Raw genomic sequence first — 18060 nt, forward strand, 5'->3', positions numbered from 1 at the left:
AATGAAAAAGATAAAGTTTAACAGCTTCAGCTTCTTAAATGTTTATGAAAATACAAAAGAAAAAAAGGTAAATGTGGCGCATCTGATGCTTGTCCTAATAAGGGTTAACTAAATGCCATTTCACACATATGGCAGGGTGCGGGGAGTTGTTCCAAAACAGGATTGAATACTTCCAGAATGATTCCTGAAGCTCTCATGCTCCATTTACATTTTTAAAAATGTAACTTTAAGAATTAGACACTATTAAGAAATGTTTGGTGTTCTTTACTCTGTTTTTAAAATATCTCCAGTCAAGCTTTGAGGTTATGTAGTTTTTTGTTGTCCATATAAATGAACTCTTCTCATTGTTTATAACCAGACGTAATTGTGTTCTTGAGTTATTCAGGTTCAATGGAGAATAAGTCATAACTTGAACTGCAAGGAAGGGAAAATACTGGTTATAAATGGTTTATGATTGAAAATCTAATGAGCTGCGCTCTCTATTTCAACCAGAAGTATTGCCAAGGCAATAGTCATTACACTGATTCACAGCACTGGTGGTGACGATAAATATGCCAGAGTAGTTCCCAGTCACAAAGTATAACAGGCTCCCCATAGAGAATGCAAAAGAAAATCTTTATTCAGACACCAGAAAGCCAAATCCCATAACCAGAAAGCAAAATCCTCCTACCAGCCAAGAAGTCAATGCAATTTATAACCACAGGGGGCAAAGCCATGATGAAGCCTCTTGGATGTCTGCTGGGATCTTCCCACATATAAACACTCAGGAGCCTTGGTGTGCCTGCCTGCCTCCCTGTGTCCTTTCCAGCTTTGACTAGCCTGACTACCCTCGTCCCAGCTCTGCCCCAGCATTCCTGTTCCACCCTTTCAGCAATCTCCTCTTACCACATGTGATTTAGTATTCTAGGTGATTTAAGGGGCCTAGTAATGAATAGGAAAGGTCTTCAGATTAACTGGAAATAAATTAACAAAACACCAGGCAAAACTGATCACTTGTTTGATTTTTATCGTTTCTCAAGTTTCAAGTGAAAATGCAGACAATTACAATGGTCTGGTATTCAAGTTCTTACTGCAGAACCTATACTAAGCATATTTCCTAGATGACAAAAAGATAATGCAATCCAACTTCATCTCTGATTTCAGCTGCATTCATGGCTTTGAGGAGATTCTGTTAAAACACCAAAAAGATGGCATTTCCAAGCTCATTCTCTGCCCACAACATTTTCATCAGTTTGTCTTGGGCCTCATTTGTTATTTTTTGTCTTTATTCTTTCTCATTGTTATCAGGCACAGAAATCAGCACTTGTGTGTTGTGGAGGGTCAGATCTTGTGCTGGCTTCCTACATTCTACACCATAAAGCTAATATTTTCATATTCTACATTTTCTACTTTGAAACCTATAGTTGGAATAGTAGTTACTGTTTCATCCAGGGTCAGTTTGTACAAAGTGGTTACCTTTCCTGTATCATCTAGAGCAGCCATTAAGATCCGTATTTTTTTTTTTTGCTAGAGCCCCTTGAAAAAGTTAGCAAATATATTCCCAATGGTCCAAACGGGTTTTGTTGAACATTGGCAAAAAACTGAAACAAAGCATGAACACTTGCCATATCTCCTTTTTATTGGCTGTCTAGGCATTGATTTTGCTGCCACAAGATTACCCCTCCCCTTGCATTCTTTCTGGATGTTTGTAGTATTACCTTGTTTTGGGAGCTCTGTTTTTCTTGAAATATGGCTAGTTGACTTTTTTCATTATGGTCATCAGATAATCCAGTGAATATTATTTTTCCTCTTTGATCTCCTCCAGATCATTTCCTATGAGGACCTTTCATCATAATCATCATCATCTTCTGTCTCAGTTATTGTGCCTTTGGTCCCTTCTAAATTTTAAGGGAGTTTGTTGATTAGACAATGTTGTGAACTTCTTGTGCCAAGTTTTCTTTCATAGCTCTCATTTCTTATCTACTTTAATGCTCTCATTCCATGTATAAAAATTTTGTAATTCTTAATTTAATTTAGTTTGTACTGAAGCAGTGCTTTTCTTTGATGCTTTATAGATATTTTGGAGCCATTCTCTCCTGTGTTTGTCTTGAGTGTCTCTGTCACCATTACAGCTCATTATATGGGGTTCTGGATTCTCAGTTTGTGTCAGATTCATGACTCAAAAATGTGTAAATGGTGACAAAGCTGTTGGTTTGCCCTTATCCCTGTCACACTGTATGGATCTTTGGGTTCCCTGGTCTGAGACTTCTAGTTCAGGTAGACAGCCTCTTCTTGGGAACTGGAATGTTTTCCCATGCTATTATGTTCTGCCCTGATTCACTCTCCACTATCTGTCTTGGCAGGTCAAATGACTACATATCATTTTTTCTAGATTTTCCTCTTCGAGATTTTTTCTATTACATTTATGACATTTGTTTTGGAGGTGTTTTATGGAGGATACTTCAGCTATGTTGCTTCCTGCTATGCCTTAATACTGACTTCTAATCCTTGTTTCTTTACATTTTTTAAAACAGCCTACTTGTCTCCAAAAATTGATGTATACTCTCTCAAGCTAAACTTTTGTGCAATTTTGGTTTCTAAGAACCAAATAGGTTTTCTTACTTTTATAGGAAAGATTACTAATACACATCAGAAGTATCTCACTATATCAAGGGAAACTTTGAGAATCCATTGTTGCATTTCATAAATGGATCCAAAAATGCTAGCCTTGGTTGCAAGCCTAATTTACAAATCCAGAATGGATTTCTTTAGTCAGTCAGTAAACATTTACTAAATGTTTACAATGTGCCAGGCATTGTGCTCAGTGCTGGTGATAAGAAGAGTTTGGAAAAGACAGACCTAAAAGGAGTTCACAGTGTAATTTAATAATTTGACCAACAACAATAACCCACAGGAAGTGTTTGTTCCTGAGGAAAAAAAATTTTAAGTAAAAGAAAAGTTTCTTCCAGGAAAAACTAAAAAGAGTTTTAGTATCATAGATGCTTCTCTCAGCAAATTGACAATGATGACAAAACCTAGGAGTAGCTGATATTAATGGAGGTGTTGGTGCTGCTTTTAGAGAAATTAAGTGGATGGCAGTTATCATTTGAGGAAAATTATGAAAAAGTTTTTTAAGGATAGAGATGAATGGCAAAGCAGAGTTTTTCTTTTAAAAATTTCATTGATCCTGTATTTAGAAAGTGCTAAATGGAAAGAGTAGAGAATACAGTGAGAACCTTCCCAAATGTATTTTAAAATTATAATTCAATAAAAATATCTTTCAAAAAAAGAGAAGGAAAATATGTACACCTTGAAGAAGACTTAGAAATGGCTTGTTAAACAATGAAGGATAAATTACATTATAGGTAATGTACTATTGATTTCTGGCTGTACTTGGTGAGTTTTTGCCTTGTACCACTCATATTGTTCCTTACTTGTTTACAAGTCATGCTGACATTTATGTATCCTATGAACAGTGCTACATGAGTTTTTCATTGGCATAAGTTCTTTGAATGCATTGCTTCTATTTATGCTAGACTTAAGATTTTATCATTAAAAAATATCAAAAATAGAGAACTTGGAAAATACAGAGGGAGAATTGATCCTAAAATAGGTCATTTCAATTGCATGAAGTTAAATTTCTGCAGAAACAAAAATAATGATGTGAGGTAGTAAATTCAAAGTTCACTTACAAATATGGCATAGTTGATGGATTATCATGGCTTGATCTATTATTGAGCTGGTTTGCCAAGTGGACTGTACATCAGTTTTAAGGTATCTGGTGATTCACTCCAGACATTTTAACATCCACAAGTTTGAAGTCATCTCAAGTGGCAAGGAATAGAAAAATTACTGCAAAAGACACAAGGAAGCACTGTTTGTGGATCTAGGTAAGGACTATTTGTTAGCATCGTTCCCCCACCTAAGGCTTACAGTGTACATTTATAGCAATTTTTGCCTCAGTTATTAATAGGTAAATAATAAAAAGAGTTTGAATTACCAGATGGGGTGCTGGACCCCAAAGTGAGGAAGAAGTGGTTTCAAATGCAAGCCTCATATATTTACTCATTGTGTGACTGGTTAAGTCTTTTGGCCACTCTTCACCTTAGTTTCTTCATCTGCAAAATGGGGATAATAATAGCATCTACTTACCATGGCTGTTCAGAATCAGATGAGATATTTGTAAAGCATATTACCTGTTACATATTACACTTTATATAGATATTAGTTTTATTAAATTAGGGTTACTATAAAATAATTATTTTAAGTACTGTTGTGACCAGACCCTTTTTTATGCATACACTGATCCAGCTTAGTAAACAGTCAGAAAACCCCACTTTGACCTACTGTAATCAGCAGGAAACAGGTACAAAATATGTAAGATATTCGGTACTTTAGTCACTATGAGGAAGACAGATTATTGGTTTGATCTTGGACTACGTAAGTCTAGTGGCTGCTTTCATTACATTTTAGGGAGTAGATGTTCCTTCCACAAAATGGGAAAGTTTCCATTAATAAAAAAGTAACAACTAAAACTGGTGTTTATGGAAGGAAGTTGAAACACTATTTGTTTCATTACATTGATTGGATGGTCGTTGAACAAATGTTAATAATTGCATTAAGTATTCGTCACAAGATAATCCGAAAAATACAAAGAAACGTGTGTGTGTGTGTGTGTATGTGTGTGTGGTGTGGGAGGGGTTGAAGCTTGTACTAAATGAGGAAGACTGAAAGACACCAGGACCAGGTGACCATAACAATACTGAAGAAAACAAATCATATTTCTGATCAAATATGGACTGAAAGGTATGATGGTGAATATGCCTCCTGTCTGTGCACAGACAGGGTAGATGAGAATTATGGAATGTAGTACATGTTTTGTTTAGTTAGAATTTATTAAGAACAACATTTTGATGACAAGTGGAAGCTTTAAGTATTTTTGAAATGAGAAAGCAGCATTTGTCCTAATTTTCTGAAATATTATTTTAGTCTGTTTGTTCTTGGTTGTCAAAGAAGACCATGACATCAGAGAAATGACAGCATGAGTTACACTTGACCTTTTGAGTGAGGGAAGCTGTGCAGCCTCACTTTTCCGTCTTGAGTCATCTGGATCCAGTGACCAACTGGAGAAGGCCCAGGATGCAATAGGAGACCTTGGCCTATTTAGGTCCTCACTTAGAGTGAGGTAATGCACATTCAGTGAATAGGCCTCTTTAAGAAGTAATCTATAATGAACAAAAGAAAAAAAAATCAAGCTGGGAGGGAAAGAGCAATAGGTATTATTGATAATCACTCTGAAGTCAGGGGAGTCCCAAAAAGAGCCATTAAGTGGAGTTTGGCCAGGGACCTGTTGTACTTGAAGCAAAAGAATAAGTAGAAGATGTAAAATTATCGATATTTTGTGATGATTTACTTGGAATATCTAAATGAATCAGCAAAGATAGTAATGGAGACAATAGGATCAACAAAAGTTATATGATACAAAATAAATCTTCAAAAATCAACATGATTTTTATGGAATAATAAAATCCTACCTGAATTCCCAGTTTTCCAAAAAACATTTTAAAGAAGCAATATTATATGCTAAATATATATAATTATAAACATAAATATATGTTAAATGAAAGCTACTTAGTTAACACTTTCTCAGGCAACATCCTACCTTTTTACATTTTTAATTCTTATGAAGTTTTTCCTTATAAGAAATTGAAATCACAGATTACAGTCAATAACTTCTACTCTTTGTTTTTACTATATACTTGCAGTGTTAAATAAGTTGAAAAACAAGGAAAATTTGTATGAACTGATACAAATTGAAATGAGCAAAACCAGGAGAACAGTAATAGCAATATTGTACAGTGATCAGCAGCGAATGACTTGTGTTTGTCCTTTGTTCTCAAAGAGAAGTCATCTCAGGACAACTGGAGACAGCCCAAGATGCAATGTGAGACCTTGGCTCTTTCAGGCTATGGTCTTATGACATTCTCCCTTTGAGTAAGACATACCCATTCAGTGAATAGACTTCTTTCAGTAGTTATTCAAGGGATGGCCTCTTTAATCAAACAAAATCAGATAGGGAGAAGAAGACCCTCAGGGTTCCTGGGTAAAAGAGAAACAGTTACTACACTATTTAGTGTGAATGACTATTGTCAGCCACATGATGACTCGACACTTCTGAAGGACTTAAAATGAAAAATGTCATCCATTGCTTCAGAAAGAAATAGTGATGAATGCAGATCAAAGCGTATTTTTAAAGTTTAATTTTTATTTTCAACTATTTTCTTTTACGGGAGCCAAGATGGCGAAGTAGAAAGACGCACATACACATAGCTCCGAGCCCACAAACCACAGAACGGCTAGAGGGGACCAAGCCAGGGCGAATTCTGCACCCAGAGACCACGGAGTATTGGAGCGAGGGAGATTCCTGCTCCGGAGAGACCTGCGGACCTCTCGCGGGGGGTCCTTCGCGCCGCGGACTGGGCGCCGGGTCGGGGAGCGGAGTGCGGCCCTGCCGGGGCCGTGACACTGAGGGGAGGAGATCCGAGAGGGCTACGGGGACGGGCTCTCCAGCGGCCACGCGGGTCCCCCCACCCACAGAGGGACCTGCAAACCTCTCGCAAAAGGTCCGTCGCGCTGCAAACGCGGAGCCCAGCCCGGACCTGCGGTGGCGGCAGCGGTGGCCACGGCTCCGAGAGGCACAGATCTGAGAGGGCTCCGGAGGCGGGATCTTCAGCGGTGGCATGGGCCCCCCCACCAACAGGTGACTGACGGGGGTCGGTGAGAGAGTCTCTTTGGCGGGTTGAGAGGGGAGTGGGGTGTCCCCATGGCTCGGGGGCCCCTCCCCCGAGATAGAAGCTGAGAGGTGGCTACAGACAGGGGCTCCCCAAACGGGCGGGAGCCTGGATCCATGGTGGAAGGTCTGTGCATAAACCCCCAGAGGGAAATGAGCCAGGGAGGCGGCCCTGCCCCTGACCACCTGGACTTAATTCTCACACTGAATAGCAGCCCTGCCCCCGCCAAAAACCCTAAGGCGGGAAGCAGCATTTGAATCTCAGGCCCTAAACGCTGGCTGGGAGGACCAGGAGGCAAGGTGGGTGTGAGGAGAACATTCAGAGGTCAGGCCACTGGTTGGAGAAAATGCCAAGAAAAGGGAAAAGAAATAAAACTATTGAAGGGTACTTTATCGGAGAAAAGACACTTCCTCCCTTCCTTTCTGATGGGGAGGAACAATGCTTGCCATCAGGCAAAGACACAGAAATCGAGGACTCTGTGTCCCAGCCCACCCAATGGGCTCGGGCCATGGAAGAGCTCAAGAGGAATTTTGAAAATCAAGTTAGAGAGTTGGAGGAAAGACTGGGAAGGGAAATGAGAGGGATGAGGGAGAAGCATGAAAAGCAGATCAGCTCCCTGCTAAAGGAGAACCAAAAAAATCTTGAAGAAATTGGCACCCTGAGAACTAGCCTAACTCAGCTGGCAAGGGAGGTGCAAGGGGCCCATGAGGAGAAGAATGCTTTCAAAAGCAGACTTAACCAAATGGAAAAGGAGACTCAAAAGCTCACTGAAGAAAATAGATCTTTCAAAACTGGAATGGTACGGATGGATGCTAAGGACTTTTTGAGAAAGATATCTCAGAACATACCGCACAGATTCGAAAAATGGAAGATAAGGTGAAATATCTTATTGGAAAAACAACTGACCTGGAAAATAGAATCAGGACAGACAATGTAAAAATTCTGGGACTACCTGAAAACCATGATCAAAAGAAGAGCCTACACATCATCCTCCACGAAATTATCAAGGAAAACTGCCCTGAGATTCTAGAACCAGAAGGCAAAATAAATATTCAAGGAATCCGCAGAACACCTCATGAAAGAGATCCAAAAAGAGAAACTCCTAGGAGCATTGTGGCCAAATTCCAGAATTCCCAGGTGAAGGAGAAAATATTGCAAGCAGCTAGAAAGAAACAATTCAAGTATTGTGGAAATACAATCAGGATAGTACAGGATCTGGCACCTTCTACATTGATGGAATAGGATATTCCAGAAGTCAAAGGAACTAAGACTGAAGCCAAGAATCACCTACCCAGCAAAACTGAGTATAATACTTCAGGAGAAAAAATGGTCTTTCAATGAAATAGAAGACTTTCAAATTTTCCTGATGAAAAGACCAGAGCTGGAAAGAAAATTTGACTTTCTAACACAAGAATGAAGAGAACCATAAAAAGGCGAACAGCAAAGAGAAATCATAAGGGACTTACTAAAGTTGAACTGTTTACATTCCTACATGGAAAGACAATATTTATAACTATTGAAACATTTCAGTATCTGAGCACTGGGTGGGAGTACACACACACACACATGCACACACGCACACATACATAGAGACAGAGTGCACAGAGTGAATTGAAGAGGATGGGATCATATACTAAAAAAAAAAATGAAATCAAGCAGTGAGAGAGAAATATTGGGAGGAGAAAGGGAGAAGTTATATGGGGCAAATTATCTCTCATAAAAGAGGCAAGCAAAAGACTTATTAGTGGTGGGATAAAGAGGGGAGGCAAGAGAAAAACATGAGATCTACTCTCATCACATTCCACTAAAGGAAAGAATATAATGCACACTCATTCTGATAGGAAAACCTATCTCATAATACAGGAGAATGGGGGACAGGGGCACAAGCAGGAAGGGGGGGAGGATAGAGGGGAGGGCATGGGGAGGAGAATGCAATACAAGGTCGACACTCATGGGGAGGGAAAGGACCATAAGAAAATAGAAGTAATGGACAGGAGAGGATGGAGGGAAATATAGTCAGTCTTATACAACACAACTAGTATGGAAATCATTTGCAAAACTAAACAGATATGGCCTATATTAAACTGCCTGTCTTCCAAGGGGAAGGGGTAGAGAGGGAGGGAGCTAAAGAAGTTGGAACTCAAAGTGTTAGGACCAAATGTAATGTTCTTACCACTGGGTAACAAGAAATACAGGTTAAGGGGTCAAGAAAGCTATCTGGTCCTACAAGACAAAAGAGAAGACGGAGACAAGGGCAGGGAGGGAGGATAGAGGAGAGAGCAGATAGGTCACAGGGGCAATTAGAAAGCTCGGGTTTGGGGGGGAGGGGATAAAAGGGGAGAAAATTTGTAACCCAAAATTGTGTGAAAATAAATGTAAAAAATTAATAAAAAAAACTATTTCCTTTTACAAAACATAATTATGGAAATGTTTTGCATGATTGCACCTGTATAACCTGCATCAGAACATTTGCTTTTTCAATGACAGGTGGGGGGATGTAAATTTGAAACTCCAATTTTTAAAAAAGGAATGTTAAAAACTTTTCAACATGTACTTGGGGAAAATGCTAAAAAATTAGAATAATAAAATCATAAAATACTCTTTAAATAAAGAATATAAATACACACCTAACCCCATCCACACTGAGGATGCACTGGGAACTATATGGATATAACTATCTTGTTTCTTCCCGCTGGCTTTTGCCAGCTTCTGCATCTCTTTTCTTGACTGATGTAAATTATGTGGCAGAGGCTAATCAGTCCATTTCATGTATCTAATACAGTCAACATGAAGGAAGTACAGGAACTTAGCTATCTCACATGTACCCCAGCAAAAGAAAACTATAGTGTATGAAATGAAAGTAAGATATACAAAAAGATTAAAAAATTGAAAAATTACAAGAAAATACAAAGTATCTTCTATCAAAAACAAGTATCATGCAAAACAGATTGAGGAAAACTCTTCTTAGAATCATAAAATTCTTTGAAAATTACAAAACCCAAAAGATGGAATCATAGAATTGTTCAGAACTACTGGAACCAAAGGTGAAGATAAAAATAGTATCCATCAATCACCTTAAAGGAAACCTCAACCAGAAGACATCCAGAAGTTTCAGAACAAAAGTTTAAATATCAGGGAACCCAAGATTTTGCTGGAAAGAGAAAAATCTTAAAATATGATATTCCAAGTTAAAGGCTTGTAGCCAATAAGGGGTTGCCATGTTAGAAGCAGCATAATACTAGAGCAGGGATAATGGTAATTTAAATGGGAAAAATCTCCCATTCATTAATAGTCCCATGTGACCTGCTTGGATTGCATGGAAGTCTAAGTTACATGTGGCTGGACGAGCTTGCTGAACAGGTGGAACAGAAAGGGTGGGGCAGGACAAGGTTGGTCAGGCTAGTCAGAGCTGGAAAGGACACAGGCAGGCAGGCACAACTAGGTTCCTGAGTGTTTGTGGGAAGGTCTCACAGGGGTCTGGGGGCTTCTCCTTGGTTTTGCCCCCTCTGGTGATAACCTGTATTGAATTCTTGGTCGCTAGGATGAATTTTGCTTTCTGGTTCTGGGATTTGGCTTTCTGGTGTCTGAATAAATGTTTTTCTACGTGGAGAATCTGTTATACTTTATGATTGAGAACTATGCCAGCATATTCATAATCACCACCAGCGCTGTGAATTTTGCCTTGGTGATACATTTGGCATCCTGAACAGGATCTCAGGGTATACAATCTCTATTTGGAGGCTGAAAAGATTTAGAGGAAGAAACGAGTATCCCAGAATGGGAGGATTTGCCATATTCTTAGTTAGCAAAGGAATGGGCTGAAAGCACTGAACCCTTGTGAAAACTGGGAAGCGAGGTTACAGGAGAGGGAACCTAGAGACTTGGAAAGGTGTTTGCAAGGAATATCAGTAAGATCAGGGAAGGAGCTGGCAGGGGTAAGTAGGAGAAACTGTATTTTATTAATAGGTTACTGTACTGTAAAAGCAGAGAAAAGTTGCTGAAGGAAAAAAATTCATATGGAAAACATCAGCTAGTTTGCATGGGAATTCTCAATGTTCAGGCTTTCCTTTAAAAGAGCAGGCTGACGGGTCTCAGGTGGATTGAAAGGCTGTTTATTTAGCCAAGAAGAAGTGGAAGACTGGCAAAAGAAGTATGCAGATGTCTTTTGTACAGACCGAGCCTAGTTGCCATGATGATGACTGCTGGGAAAGTGCATGGGTGGGAAATGTTATTAAGTCAGAGTTGGAAAATGAAACGATGTTGTAGGAGGAGACTTTTAAGGCTGAAGCTTGCCCCATAGTAAGGCAGAAAGAAGTACCAAGCAGAGAACACCATGTTTAAGGAGATAATTGAGGATATTATTCAGCAGGAGATCACAGAAATTTTGAGTTGGTTCACCCAAACGATGGGAGAAACGTTAATATGTTGGATAATGAGGATCAGTGATGAAGAGGCTAGAGGGCTATTGATAGATAACATGGATTGCTTGAAATTTATAGGTATCAGAATCCTTTTGTACAGCAAGCCTTTAAAGATTACAATATGCAAGGAGGTAACAATATGACTAATTCGTTATCTTTGGCTGAAGAAGGATGTATTAAGCAGTATCCTACTGATTCTGTGTGGTCTAGTTGAGATTGACCCTGGTATGCACTTAGGGACTGTATAAGAAAGTTAAAGGAGGAGGTAATGAGGACTGCTGTAATGACTGGAAAAGCACATGCATATTATGATACCATCTTTGCAGTTTCCCATAGTAATGCAATAGTGAAGATGGCTCCTCCTGCTTACAAACATCTAGTTTTGACTCTACTAATTGTGGAAATAGGGCACCCTCTTTTGGAGGTCCTGGACAAGATGTCACAGTTAAGTGACTTAGGGGACTGGGGAAAAGATAAATTTACTTGAGAGAGAAGAGTAACTAGACAGTGAATTCAAAGTCAGAAGAGAATGACAAAGAAAGAATTTTTTACTGCTCTAGTGACAGCAGGGGTAGATTTTGGAAGCATAGATGGTATTTCAACTGATGAACTATACACAATGTACTGAGAAAAGGGGCTTGATACTAGACCTGAACCTTTGTATCCAAGTTTGTCACACCTCCAGGGAGAATAGGAAATTGGCTAAGCCCTAGCTGAGATTAAAGAAATGTTAAATATGTTAAATTGATATATGTAATTCTTATCACCATTACAGGATCGGGAGGGGCTGAAATATCAGCCAGACAAGTCAACATAATGATGAAAATTGGACAGTTACCTAAGAAAGAATATACCGTGGTAATTGTACCTATTCCTGAATATATCATTGGAATAGATATATTGAGATATATGATTCTAAATTTACCTAGGGGCCATACCAACTTGCAATAAGGAAGATAGGGATTAAAACAATTTTAGTGAGTAAAATAAAAATGGACTCAATTACTTTACCTGAACCTTCTAAAGTAGTTAATTTAAAGAAGTGTTATGGCCAGGTGGGCAAGATGAAATTATCAGTACTGTAAAGGAATATGTTGAGGCAGAAGTGTTAGTCCCTACAACTGCTTGATGGAGTAATCCTGCCTGGCCAGTATGAAAGTCAGATGGGACATGGAGGATGGCAGTGGATTAGAGACAATTGAATAAGGTGACTGCTCCCTTGTATACTGCTGTTCCAGATACCATTACCCTAATAGAAAGGATCCAGAAATATGCTGGAACTTGGTACACAGTTATTGATTTAGTCACTGTTTTCTTTATTATTCCAATAGATTGAAAGCAACAGGACCAATTTGATTTTACTTGGCAGGGACAACAATATACCTTTACGTGCTTGCCACAAGGATATCTTCATAGCCTCACTATTTGTCATAGTATTGTGGCTGAACATTTAGGTGAATTAGAGCTACCTTTTGTACAACTAACTCACTACATTTATGATATTATGATACAGGAAGAAGTGGAGAAAAGTTAGACATTTTTAATTGTGCATATGTAAACAAAGGGTGGGAGATTAACCCTGCAAACACTCAAGGGCTAGCTCAAACCACAAAATTTTGGGGTGTACTATGGAATAAGGGACTACATGACATTCTCCCTGCAAGCCTGAGAAAAAATTCAGGATTTTCCTGTTCCACCAGCAAGAAAGAGGTCTAAAAGTTAATAGGATTATATGGATATTGGAGACATCACATATTGCATCTATGACCAATTTTGACCAACCCTTATATAAAATTACTAGGCAAAAACATGAATTTGGGGATTTGAGCAGAAGAAAGCTTTTGAAGAAGCAAAGCCTGCTACTCAATTGACCCTAGATTTATGGCCTAGGCGAAGTGGCCCAGTGAAATTACAAGTGATTGTCCAGAATGAATATGCAAACTGGAGTTTATGGCAAAAGCAACAACGCCAAAACATACACTTAGGATTTTGGTCTAGAAAACTTCCTTTATCTGGAATTTAATATATCCACTTTGAAAAGTAGTTGTTGGTGAATTTGGTAGAGACTGAACTGACTTTGGGCCATGAGGTAATATTAAGGCCTAGAATCCCAATTATGACTTAGGTAATGAGTACCCCAGCTTCTCACAGATGAACATGCTTAGAAAGCTAACATAATTAAATGGAAATGGTATATTCAAAATAGATCTAAAATAGGCAAAAGTGGAGTTTCTGCTTTACATGAATTTATAGAAAACATAAATATTGAGGGGAATGATACACTCCCTGAACCAAAGCAACAGTTGTTACAGTCCTTGGTAAAATGAAATGAGGGATATGATGGATTAACTGAAGACAAAAGAAACATACATGATTTGCTGATGGGACAGCAAAATATTTGGGCCACAAAAGACATTGCAATGTGGTAGCCTATGACCCATGTATTAGATGAGCTTTGTAAAGTACTGGGATAGGTGGAAGTAGTTAATATGCTGAATTTATGGCAGTACACCAAGCTCTCAAAACAGAACAAGGAGAACAGTGTGATATATACCCTGATTATGGGCAGTAACTATTGGGTTAGCTGCATGGATGTCCATGTGGAAAAATTAGAATTGGGAAATTCATGGTGAACAACTCTGGGACAAAGAATTATGGGAAGATATATGGACGTGTTTTTGGTTACTAATTTGTCAGTTTTTCATGTAGATCCTCATGTGGCCCTCACCACACCAGAATGTGAATACAATACACATGCTCATCGACTAGCAAAGATTGCTGCTCAACATATTGACCCTACTCTGACACCAACAGATGGTCTGTTACTAGCAAAATGGGTCCCCCAATTGGCTGGCCATCTAAGGGTCCAGGCCACAGAACAGAGGGCAGAAGACCGAGGTATTAGTATTTCTCATTCATTGTTAAAAGAAGTAGCTAAAGAATGTTATATATATATATCAGTTGGAAAAGAAACGAACTATTCCTTGGGTAGTAACAGGAGAGATAGCGTCCCCAAGATAAAGAGTGCAAATTTATATGAACTTGTACTGGCATTTATTTAGGTATACTAGTGGCATGAATAGACCCTTAGGAGGAAGTCCACCTCTAGCCAAATCTGCAAATTAGAAAACAACAAACACAAAAGATCCCAAATATTGAGTACTGGACTGTGAGGATAGATGCCCCAGCACCATATCCTGGGACACCTGATTCAGCAGAATATGATTTACATTGTTTAGAGGACTTTAGGTTAAATAGAAAAGAAATAAAAAAAAATCTTCTAGAATATGTATAAGAATTCCCCAAAATCAGTTTGGATGGATATTACCTAAATCTGGATTAGCAGCATGAGGAATACATGTATTAACTGGAGGGACAAACTGTAATTATCAAGGAGAAATTATTGTCACATTCCTTGGATGAAAGAACCCATACAGTTTTGTAAAAATGATAGAATAGTTGAAGTGATAAAGCAATACTCCTTGTGGAAACTGACCCTCCTTCCAAAATAACTAGCAGAGGAACTGAAGGATTGGGTTCTACTGATAGAATAAAATTGGAAGCTCAAATATGGGTAAAGTGGAGGCCAAATGATGTTCCAAAAGCTGTGGAAATTTTAGCACACAGGAAAGACAGTACTGTAAGTTTTGTCTATTCAGGAGAGGATGATTACCACATTGTACCCTTAACTCATACATTCTGCTATGAATGAGGCTATGATTGTGGGTTCATGAACTCTAGAAGAACAGCTGACTCTATATATACCCTGCTACTGGTTATTATATTCCTGTTTCTTTTTGACTTTTTGTCTGTTACACTTGTTTGCTAGATTTGTTTCCTGCAGGCTCAGTACCCTCCACCTGCAGATGGTTGATCGCTCAAGCTTAACCCTTCTCCGTGACTGTGATGTGTTACCCCCTAGACCTGGTGTTGACTGAGCTCCAGATACCAGCTAAAGAAATGACCTCTCAAATGGGTTCTCTTGGGTCAGGGACAGTTCTACATCCAGTCTCAGCAGGAAGTAACTATGGAAGAACAGACCTTCACCCCCTACCCCAAGATTTTGGGCCCCATTTGTTTGAGGGGTGAATGATGGGGTGTTTGTGCTCAAACCCTACCCTAAGATATTGTTTTATGTGATTATTTTGTGTGATTCCTATTATATTGTTGTAAAGTTCTGTTGACACTAGTTGCCTAAGGTATTGTTTTATGTGCTTATTTCTGTTATCTCTGTTATAATTCTGTCCATACCAATTGCCCAACCAACCTATGTAATGAATATGAAAGATTTTGGGACCAAACATAATAGTAATGTTAATGGGTAAATCTTTCCAATTCATTAATAGGCCCATGTGATCTGCTTGGATTGCATGGAAGCCTAAGTTACATGTGGCTGGATGAGCTTGCTGAACAGGTGGAACAGGAAGGCCGAGGCAGGAGGAGGTTGGTCAGACTAGTCAGAGCTGGGAAGGACACAGGCAGGCAGGCACAACTAGGTTCCTGAGTATTTCTTTGTGGTAGGTCCCAGCAGGGGGCTGGAAGGCTTCAAAATGGCCTTGCTTTCTGCAGTGATAACCTGTATTGACTTCTTGCTCGCTAGGATGGATTTTGCTTTGTGGTTCTAGGATTTTGCTTTCTGTTGTCTGGATAAATGTTTTTCTTCTGCTTTCTATGTGGAGAGTCTGTTATGCTTTGAGATTGAGAACTACACCTGAATATTCATAGTCACCACTAGTGCTCTGAATAGTGCCTGGGTGATACAATGGGGTAATGGATTTTTAATAAAATAAATGATTTTTCAGTTAGTCCTGGACTAAATGAAAAAATTAAAACACTCATTTAAACAACAGACTAGAAATTCTGAAAAATAATAACCATAAACAAATAAAATATTAACTAAATTAAGACAATTACCAGCATAAAAATTAAAAATGAATTTACAACCAGTGATGAAGAAATAAAAGCAATTACTAGGTACTGCTTTGCCTAACTACATGCCAATTAAACTGATAATCCAAAGAAAAACGACGAATATTTACAAAAATACAAGTTGCCCAGAAGAGCAGGAGTCCTACCAAATTGCTCTTATGAATCAAAAATAATCTTGTTACCTAAGCCAGGCAAAGTCAAAACAGAAATATAAAACTATAGATTAATTTTCCTAATGAATATTGACCCAACATGTTAGCAAGAAGACTACAACAATATGTCACAATATTTGCACCATGAATGTTCAGTGATAGGAAAACTACAAGCATAATGGACCACATTAATAACAAAAACAACAAAAATCATCAATAGATGCAGAAAAGACTTTGACAAACACATCACTTCTTTGTTTAAAAAAAGATAGTAGATTAAGTTCAGAATTTTTTAATTAAAAATTGCCGTGTAAATATTTGGGAATTATTGTTATAACTAATATTTCAATATTTAAAATATCTGGAAGTTCACTTTTGTAGATGCTTCTTCAACTCATTTAGGCTATAACCCTTTCATGAACTTAGTCATTGTGATTGGCTATAGCTAAAAAATAATTATAATAATAAATTTTAAAAAAATCATTTAAAAAAGATAGTAGAAAGCATAGTAATGATGGAAGTTTTCTTTGAAAGTATAAACATGTATCTAAAATCATGAGTTAAGTATCTACAATGAGAGATAAGCCAGAAGCTTCTTCAGTAAGCTGAGGGCTAAAGCAATGATGTCTATGGTCACCATTATTTTTCATTGTTCTACTAGAAATATTAACCATATAAATAAGACAAGAAAAAGAAATTGGAAGAATAGTCAAAGAGGCAATAAGGCTTGCTCTTTGGAGGGGGGAAGTTTATAGAGTCAGCAATAAACATACACAATTCATCAACAGTTTTTGTATATTACTAAGACCATCTAGCAAGAAGAGATAGAAAGAAAAATTACATTTAAAAAATTATGGCCCATGTAAAATATTTGAAAATCTACACACCAAGATGCACACAAGAACTATATGAAACCCAACTGCAGAACACTTTGAAGAAATAGTAATTGCTCATGGATAGACTGAGCCAATGTGATAAAAATGAGAGGGCCTAGCAGTTCCAAATCTCAAAGTATACTACAAAGCTATAATCACAAAGACAGTTTACTATGGGGTAAGAATTATGGAATTTGATCAGTTAAACGAGTGTTTGATAAATCCAAGAATCCCAGCTATTGGGATAATAACTCACTATTGAATGAAAACTAATGGGAAAGCTGGAAGGTAGACTGACAGACAGGTATACTTACATCTCACACCATATACACCAAAATAAGCTGAAAAAGCCAACACTTTAGACCTCAAGTGACAATGTAAGCAAATTAATAAATCATGGAATTAACTACCCATCAGATTGATGGATAAGTCATAAACAAGTGTTTATGACTAAACAAGTGATAGAAGGATTCACAGGAGATTAAATGGAAAATTTTGATTACAAAAAAACCCAAAAGGCCAAAACTGATTTACTACTCTTGTGGTAGTACAATAGGCTCATCTAACAAATCTTTTTAAAGCCCACCACGCAATTATCTTGGAAGCAGATTATTAGCTAAAACTGAAAGACTAGTTATGTTCTCTAAGCAAGACCCTAACTGACATTCCATACTTCAAAGTTTTATGTATTATAAATTCATCAAAGTGATCACCTTTAACATCCCTCTTTCCAAAAAAAGACAGTTGTGGCAATAATCTGTATGTAAAAACATGTATGTATCTAAAAACACCTTTTGGCTACAGAAGTAATCAAAAAAGTCTTGTCAACTTCAGTTGTGGTCTCTGTCATTTGTTTTTGGGGATATTGGTGACTATATACGTGGTGTCTGACAAAAGGGGTGGGGAATCCAAT

The sequence above is a fragment of the Notamacropus eugenii genome (assembly GCF_028372415.1).
Source record: "Notamacropus eugenii isolate mMacEug1 chromosome Y unlocalized genomic scaffold, mMacEug1.pri_v2 SUPER_Y_unloc_1, whole genome shotgun sequence".
Classification (NCBI taxonomy): domain Eukaryota; kingdom Metazoa; phylum Chordata; class Mammalia; order Diprotodontia; family Macropodidae; genus Notamacropus; species Notamacropus eugenii.